Raw genomic sequence first — 8,676 nt, 5'->3', positions numbered from 1 at the left:
GCCCAAGAAGACTGCTGTGTTCCTTTCTAAATACATCTGCGACTCCAGGCAGCTTTACACACCCAATCTTATGTTGACAAACTTCGAAATGGGCAAATGTGATCCAAAATGGTACATGACCGCCACCATGGCATACATCTGGTTAATCCGTTTTTTTTAAGTCACCTTTATTACTATAAGGATTCAAAAAGAGTTTTGCCGTTTCTCAAGAAATACCTTTTGGTTTCTGCCAACATTCTGGTCTGAAATATCGAGTACAGGGTGGCCAATGGCACAGCAGTTAGTGTCCCTCACAGCTCTAGTCCCAGTGACCTGGGTTTCAACATTAGGAGTGGTGCATATTCTTCTCTTGCTCAACTTTCTTTTAGAATGAATAGAAAGGTCTGCAGAGAATTTAGGAAGCATCATAGGATTTAAGGTTATCACAAAAAAAGAAACCCCTGCTTCAGAATCAGACCAGAAGTATGTTTAGAGGAGAAAACCCAACAACACTACATTGAGTATTGTAAGTAGGGATGCATCAATACCATTTTTTCCCAACCGAGTACGAGTGATCAAAGTGTTTGTGCGCTGATGTGATGAAATCAAGGAGGGAAAATAAATGAATCTGAGTGGATTTGGCAACACGAATAGCATGGATTGTTCTGTAGTGAGTTGGAGGTTAATAAATATTTTTGCAATGTTGGTGTTTAGTTGTTATGTTTTGTAGAGAACGATCAGGTCAGAAATACTGTAAAACATGTGTGTGCAGGTGTATTCTGATATAAACTATATTATCCCCCTGTCCCACCTGTTTACACTCCTCTCCTGCGTTTCCCCTCACGCCATATCCTGCGTTCTCATTGGCTGTTCGACATGTCACTCACTGCCAGTCGCACATCTCAGATCAGATATCGGTCGGATCGAGTTGTTGGATAGTTCACACTTAGCGATCGAGAGCCGAGTTTTGATCGCCGAGTGAACGCCGAGTTGCTCCCGAGCCGGCAAATCTAGCGCCGACCAGTCGCCGAGCGAAAATCAGGGCAAACATCGTGTAGTGTGAACCAGGCATAACGCAGCAACGTGCACTAGGCACACGGTATCGGATGTTTAGTATCGGAGCCTCGTTTGCGAGGACGAGTACAAGTTAATGAGCACGGTATCGGGCAAATACCCGATACCAGTATCGGTACTCATGCATCTCTAATTGTAAGTATTGTTGAAGTATATTTTGCTTTTGGTCTGTACTACCAGTGCTTAAATGGCGTCATTTTGAAGGTGGTAAAGGTCTATTCAGATTAGGGTTGGGCGGTATTGCCGATTTTCATACCGTCATACCCTCTTCAGAAAATACCGCGGTATACGGTATTACCGGGGGGGGGGGGGGCTTATCCTATCTGATCTATAATAAATATTTCACGCATAAGTGTAAATGCGTCTCTGTATATCTTTTTTTTTATTTCTGCGGAGTTCTTATCGGCTGTAATCCACCCATTCAGCTTGGCATCAGTAGAAGGAATCAGTCAGTCATAAGAAGAGCTGTTTATTGTCGAAATTTAAATCCGAAAACACTTTAAATATCGCGGAGAGCGAGCGAGACGCGCACACACACACAGAGAGAGACAGAGAGAGAGAGAGAGAGACGTAACCGAGCTACAGAGAGAACATACAGAAAACGAGCACAAATAACTAAGAAATAAACTTGTTTAATGATGTTAAATCTGATTATTTCATGGTGCGTATGTTTTAAAGCAGAAATAAACACAGGCACATCTCTGCACAAAAGAGGATTGTTCTGAAACTTAATGCGATGCAACCACAGTACGTCTCTTCTCTGTAGTTTTTTCTCTTCTTTTAAAATAAATCTTTTTTTCTCATTTAAGTGTTGTTTGAATTAGGCCTACATTTAAGGCAAGGTAGCAAAATGTTCATGATTGTTCATCATTGATATTAATATTGGGGGTGTCTTATAGTTCACCCAGTAGCGCTTCCCGAGGAACGAAGAGTCATTTTTTTGAACGGCTCTTTAAAAGGAACCGAGCCAAAAGATCCGGCTCCCTTTAAGGAGCCATAATTCCCATTACTACAACCAATCAGTGAGCTCCAACCGCCTACCCCTCCCACCGTCACCATTTTTAAATACCGCGGTATACCGTAATACCGTCATACCGCCCAACCAGCCCCGGTTCTGGACTGCTTTGCTTGGGGGGGCAGTAAAACCTAATGAGGGGGCATGTTGATAGTCATGTTTTTGAAGCCAGAAATATATTCAAGGCTTGATTTGTGCATGAATGATGACAGCCAAGCTATTGATACTGGCTTAAAGTGATGTATGAGGTAAAGAAATAAAAATGCATGTTTTCGAACTTAAACTTAAAACCCAATGATTAAAAAATACATGTTGATTATGTAAATGGAGAAAAAAGATTATCTAATTGTATTTCATTTTAATACGCCCCCTTAATTAAATTGTCATTACTAATAGAACAACTCTATTTCTTGAAAGGCTTTAATACAAATTTAAGTCAAAGCTGACAAATGTACCTACACACAGACTGAGAATATTCAAACGTGGAAATAGGAATGAGTGAGAATATTTATATTATTGGGAAATGAAAATATAAAGAAAACAAAAGAATACTAATTCTGTAAAAAAAAAGTGTTTACCAGTATACCTGCCTCTCGCTCACACTAACAGAACATATACTGCCGAACTGAACTGTCTGCCGATTTTTATATGACTCAAAGAGCCAATCAGGAATAAGCAAGGAAATATCTTCACACTGTAAAACAAAATGCATTTTTGTGATTGGTTCAGAGATAATTTTAAAAATAGCCGTTGCTTGCATTGTGCTTGGGGGGGCAAAGACACAATTTGGGGGGGCAATGCCCCCCTCAGCCCCCCCCTAGCGCCGGCCCTGCGCCCAACCCTAATTCAGATTGTTGCCAATACCTTGCCAATAGCTATAAAAGCATCTAAGATAAATATTAAGTGTGCCCTATGTATGTTTTTAACCCCCCCCCCCCCCCCCCCAAAAAAAACAAAATGTATGTATTTACTTGGCACAGGGTTCACAGAGTTTGGCTGGACAGCACACAAATTATATTTCAATTTCTGCTTAAAGACAGTTTATTATACATCATACAGTTAACGACCTACTTTTCCACTGTAACTCTTGTGACCCTGTCTAATAAGTGCAATCAAACTTGCCATATTTGTATTGGCACTGAGAAGTCAACATGTCTAGTAATTTATACTCAGTCCTGGGAAATTAGATGTCAATAATGAAAATTGATCATTCCTTTAGATTTACATATAAAAAAAAAACTACGGAAAAAAGTTTCATTTTTTTAAGCAGTTTTTGTTTTAGCAAGTTAGTCATTAAAAAAATATAAAAAATACTAACTGATTCTTCTTTTACTGAAATAATTTTTGCAGCCTTACCTATGTTTGCTATTTTGTTGTTTGAATATAAATGTCTGTAATGTACAAGAGTAATTAAATAAAAAATAAATAAAGAAATAAATTGTGCCAACCGACCCCGCTCTCCCCTGTACTGCATCTGGATCAGTCAGGAGAAAATTACAGCAGCAGACGACATTTATGCTTGAAATATTTAAATAGACATTAAAAATTAGATTAATTATGATTTAGTTTGACTACTTTATATGTAAAAGCACATGAAAAACGCAAGAAAATAATCAGACGAGCAGCGTGAACCATTTGCATACCAGTCAGGGAATAAACATGATGGTGAATGTATACATACCAGTTCTTGTCTCAGTCTCTTTAAACATGAATCCATATTTATGCACTCACAGGTGAAAATCAGTGGATCCCATTATATCAGTAATATCAGTAATAACACCTCCATGCTTTCTGATATGTGCTGTTAGGAATCATTCTGCTCTATCTGTCATATTTCTATTTCCAGCTCAGGTCGGTGCATGAAGGCATGTAGAGGAATGCGCGTGTTCTATCCTCGGTCTATTCCAGCAGATATCCCGGGTTAAAAGTGCTCCCAGATAAGGATTATAGGGTCAGAACTGCAGACGGTAAATGTCTTTTCTTTGTGATGGTTTCAGGTCTCATTGCAGCTGTTTGTCGGTCCGTTGTAAAGCAAATAACCCCGCCAATAAACGTGCACGCGCATCGCCTCCCCTGTCAGAGACGCGCGCTTTTTTCCTCAGGGAAACACTGACGCTGCTACATTAGCCTGAGCTAATCAACCTTCACACAAAGTTGTAATTAAGGTGTGAAAAACGTGTATTTTCATTCACCAGTTTTTATCCAGCGTCTCAAATATTTCATTCGAGTTAATCACACAGCATTGTGTCCACTTATCAAGCTGAGAAGAGAAGTTGCTAATATGTATGTTGTGAGTTGGTGCTAACATAACTAGCTAACGTTCTGACAAGCTTTTAACAATCTTTCTAAAATGGTGCCGCTTCAATTTTGTGAGAAATTTTGTCCATGTTCATTTAAAACTCATAATGCTAACATGCTATCTAACAGGCTTCTGTTAAAAGTTAACAACGTGGTTAAATAGAGATGGTAACGAACGGCTAAGTAATAAAATAGATATTTCAATTGAAAGCAGGTGATTATTAATTAAAAGTGGGTGATATATGTTAACTCCCGCCAATAAACGTGCACGACACGCGCATCGTTTCCCCTGACAGAGACGCCGCGCTTTTCCTCAGGGAAACACTGACGCTGCTACATTAGCCTGAGCTAATCAACCTTCACACAAAGTTGTAATTAAGGTGTGAAAAACGTGTATTTTCATTCACCAGTTTTTATCCAGCGTCTCAAATATTACATTATAAAACGGATAGTTCCGGTCCTAAAATCTGATTGGCTGAGCCGCGTTCGAAGCCGTTGTAAAATCCCCGATAAACGCACACCTAGGACCACCTCACATCATTCCATATTAATACGCCACTGAATAGAGAAAGTTAATGTTATTTTCGCCCTCACGTTGCCTAGCAACACTGTTAATCGGATTACCTTGCGTCGCGGAAGAATGCTTTATTGTAAGTTTATACACAATAAATACATTTATGATTAAACATTGTTGTATTTATTATATTTTATGTTGACCGCCGTTTTATAAAAGCAATAAGCCACTCGAGACCGTGCATTACTGTTACGATTTTAGCACGGGGAAAGAAGTTTTAGGCACTCCGCTTCGCGTCGTGCCAAAAACGTCATCCCCGTGCTAAAATCACAGTAACGTACGGCCTCTCGTGGCTTATTGCTTTATTCAAGTTGGTCACACGTTAAGTTTGTGTCCACTTATCAAGCTGAGAAGAAAAGTTGCTATTATGTATGTTGTGAGTTGGTGTGAACATAACTAGCTAACGTTCTGACAACATTTTAACAATCTTTCTAAAATGGTGCCGCTTCAATTTTGTGAGAAATTCTGTGAGAAATTATGTCAATGTAAACTTCAGGTAAACTCATAATGCTAACATGCTATCTAACACTAGCTTGTATTAGGTTAGGCTTCTGTTAAAAGTTAACATCACATGGTCAAATAGAGATGGCCATAGATTTTAATTATTTTTTTAATTAATAGCAGATGATAATATTAATTAAAAGTGGGGATATGTACTCATTCAGGACAAAAATGTACTTTTAATGACTGACTGTTGAATATTGCAGGTCACAACATGTATTACAAATTTTAAGGTTTTAAAAGGTTTTGCAGACTGGAACTAGACTAAAACATCATATGCTGCCCTATTACTATTTAAAATGAACCTAAAACGTGGGTGGCACGGTGGCTCAGCTGGTAGCACTGTCGCCTCACAGCAAGAAGGTCCTGGGTTCAGTTCCTAGGTGGGCCACTCCGGGTCCTTTCTCTGTGAAGTTTGCATGTTGTTCCTTTGTCTGCGTGGGTTTTCTTCTGGAGGCTCTGGTTTCCTCCCACAGTCCAAAGACGTGCAAGCATGAACTGATCTTGTGTAACCAGAAACTACTGTTTTTGTCATGAATGTAACGAAAGTATAAAACATGACGTTAAAAATTCAAATACTCACTCGCTTTCTTAACCGCTTATTCAGTTAGGGTTGCTGGGGGGTGCTGGAGCCTATCCCAGTCTTTCAATGGGCGCAAGGCACGCAGTAACACCCTGGACAGGGCGCCAGTCCATCACAGGGCAGACACACATACACACATACACACACTCATTCACCCATAGGGCAATTCAGTGTCTCCAATTAACCTGACTGCATGTTCTTGGACCGTGGGAGGAAACCGGAGCTCCTGGAGGAAACCCACACAGACACGGGGAAAACATGCAAACTCCGTACAGAGAGGACCCAGGCTGCCCCGCCTGGGGATCGAACCCAGGACCTTCTTGCTGTGAGGCAACAGAGGCGACAGTGCTACCCACCGAGCCACTGTGCCGCCAAAATTCAAATATAATAATACAAATAAAAAATAGAGATAGAAATAGATTAATTAAAAGTGTGTGATATGTTAAATTAGTGCCACTTTCAAGACAAAAATATACTTTAAATGACAGTTGAATACTGCAGGTCACAAAATGTATTACAATTTTTAAGGTTTTACAAAGTTTTACAGACTGGAACTAGACTAAATCATCATATGCTGCCCTATTAATATTTTAAATCATTATTATTATTATTATTATTATGACATGTTACCTAAAATGTTAGTATTTTTGTCAATGAATAAGACATTCCCATGGAATGTGGTGGAATACTGTGACAGCAAACAACATTGGTACCATACAACCAGATTAAATTCCTTCTTCATTTATTTTGTTCGATTTTCTACATTGTTTAGAGGGTGCTGGATGTGCAAGTGGCTACCAGCCAGTACAAATGCAATTATTGGCTGGCAAAGATCTAACACCTGGTATATCAGATTGGGTGAGGCTCGCAGTAGTTCTGGGAAAGGAAAAATAAAGGCCACGAGAAAACACGTATCTGCATGAGAATGTACTTTTAACAGGTTAAGTCTAATTTTCATGAGATTATAGTGCAAACCTGCATGATCTAAACAGAGGTCACTGATAGGATGTTAGTTGTAAATAATAATCATACAGTGTATCACAAAAGTGAGTACACCCCTCACATTTCTGCAAATATTTCATTATATCTTTTCATGGGACAACACTATAGACATGAACCTTGGATATAACTTAGAGTAGTCAGTGTACAGCTTGTATAGCAGTGTAGATTTACTGTCTTCTGAAAATAACTCAACACACAGCCATTTATGTCTAAATAGCTGGCAACATAAGTGAGTACACCCCACAGTGAACATGTCCAAATTGTGCCCAAATGTGTCGTTGTCCCTCCCTGGTGTCATGTGTCAAGGTCCCAGGTGTAAATGGGGAGCAGGGCTGTTAAATTTGGTGTTTTGGGTACAATTCTCTCATACTGGCCACTGGAAATTCAACATGGCACCTCATGGCAAAGAACTCTCTGAGGATGTGAGAAATAGAATTGTTGCTCTCCACAAAGATGGCCTGGGCTATAAGAAGATTGCTAACACCCTGAAACTGAGCTACAGCATGGTGGCCAAGGTCATACAGCGGTTTTCCAGGACAGGTTCCACTCGGAACAGGCTTCGCCAGGGTCGACCAAAGAAGTTGAGTCCACGTGTTCGGCGTCATATCCAGAGGTTGGCTTTAAAAAATAGACACATGAGTGCTGCCAGCATTGCTGCAGAGGTTGAAGACGTGGGAGGTCAGCCTGTCAGTGCTCAGACCATACGCCGCACACTGCATCAACTCGGTCTGCATGGTCGTCATCCCAGAAGGAAGCTGACGCACAAGAAAGCCCGCAAACAGTTTGCTGAAGACAAGCAGTCAGAGAACATGGATTACTGGAATGCCCTGTGGTCAGACGAGACCAAGATAAACTTGTTTGGCTCAGATGGTGTCCAGCATGTGTGGCGGCGCCCTGGTGAGAAGTACCAAGACAACTGTATCTTGCCTACAGTCAAGCATGGTGGTGGTAGCATCATGGTCTTGGGCTGCATGAGTGTTGCTGGCACTGGGGAGCTGCGGTTCATTGAGGGAAACATGAATTCCAACATGTACTGTGACATTCTGAAACAGAGCATGATCCCCTCCCTTCGAAAACTGGGCCTCATGGCAGTTTTCCAACAGGATAACGACCCCAAACACAACCTCCAAGATGACAACTGCCTTGCTGAGGAAGCTGAAGGTAAAGGTGATGGACTAAACCCAATTGAGCACCTGTGGCGCATCCTCAAGTGGAAGGTGGAGGAGTTCAAGGTGTCTAACATCCACCAGCTCCATGATGTCATCATGGAGGAGTGGAAGAGGATTCCAGTAGCAACCTGTGCAGCTCTGGTGAATTCCATGCCCAGGAGGGTTAAGGCAGTGCTGGATAATAATGGTGGTCACACAAAATATTGACACTTTGGGCACAATTTGGACATGTTCACTGTGGGGTGTACTCACTTATGTTGCCAGCTATTTAGACATTAATGGCTGTGTGTTGAGTTATTTTCAGAAGACAGTAAATCTACACTGCTATACAAGCTGTACACTGACTACTCTAAGTTATATCCAAGTTTCATGTCTATAGTGTTGTCCCATGAAAAGATATAATGAAATATTTGCAGAAATGTGAGGGGTGTACTCACTTTTGTGATACACTGTATGTTTGTTAGTAAAAGTTATAGCTGGC

This window comes from Trichomycterus rosablanca, chromosome 24 (genome assembly GCF_030014385.1).
Source record: "Trichomycterus rosablanca isolate fTriRos1 chromosome 24, fTriRos1.hap1, whole genome shotgun sequence".
NCBI classification, from domain to species: Eukaryota; Metazoa; Chordata; class Actinopteri; order Siluriformes; family Trichomycteridae; genus Trichomycterus; species Trichomycterus rosablanca.
The sequence above is the reverse complement of the archived record's forward strand: the minus strand, read 5'-3'. Positions refer to the sequence as shown.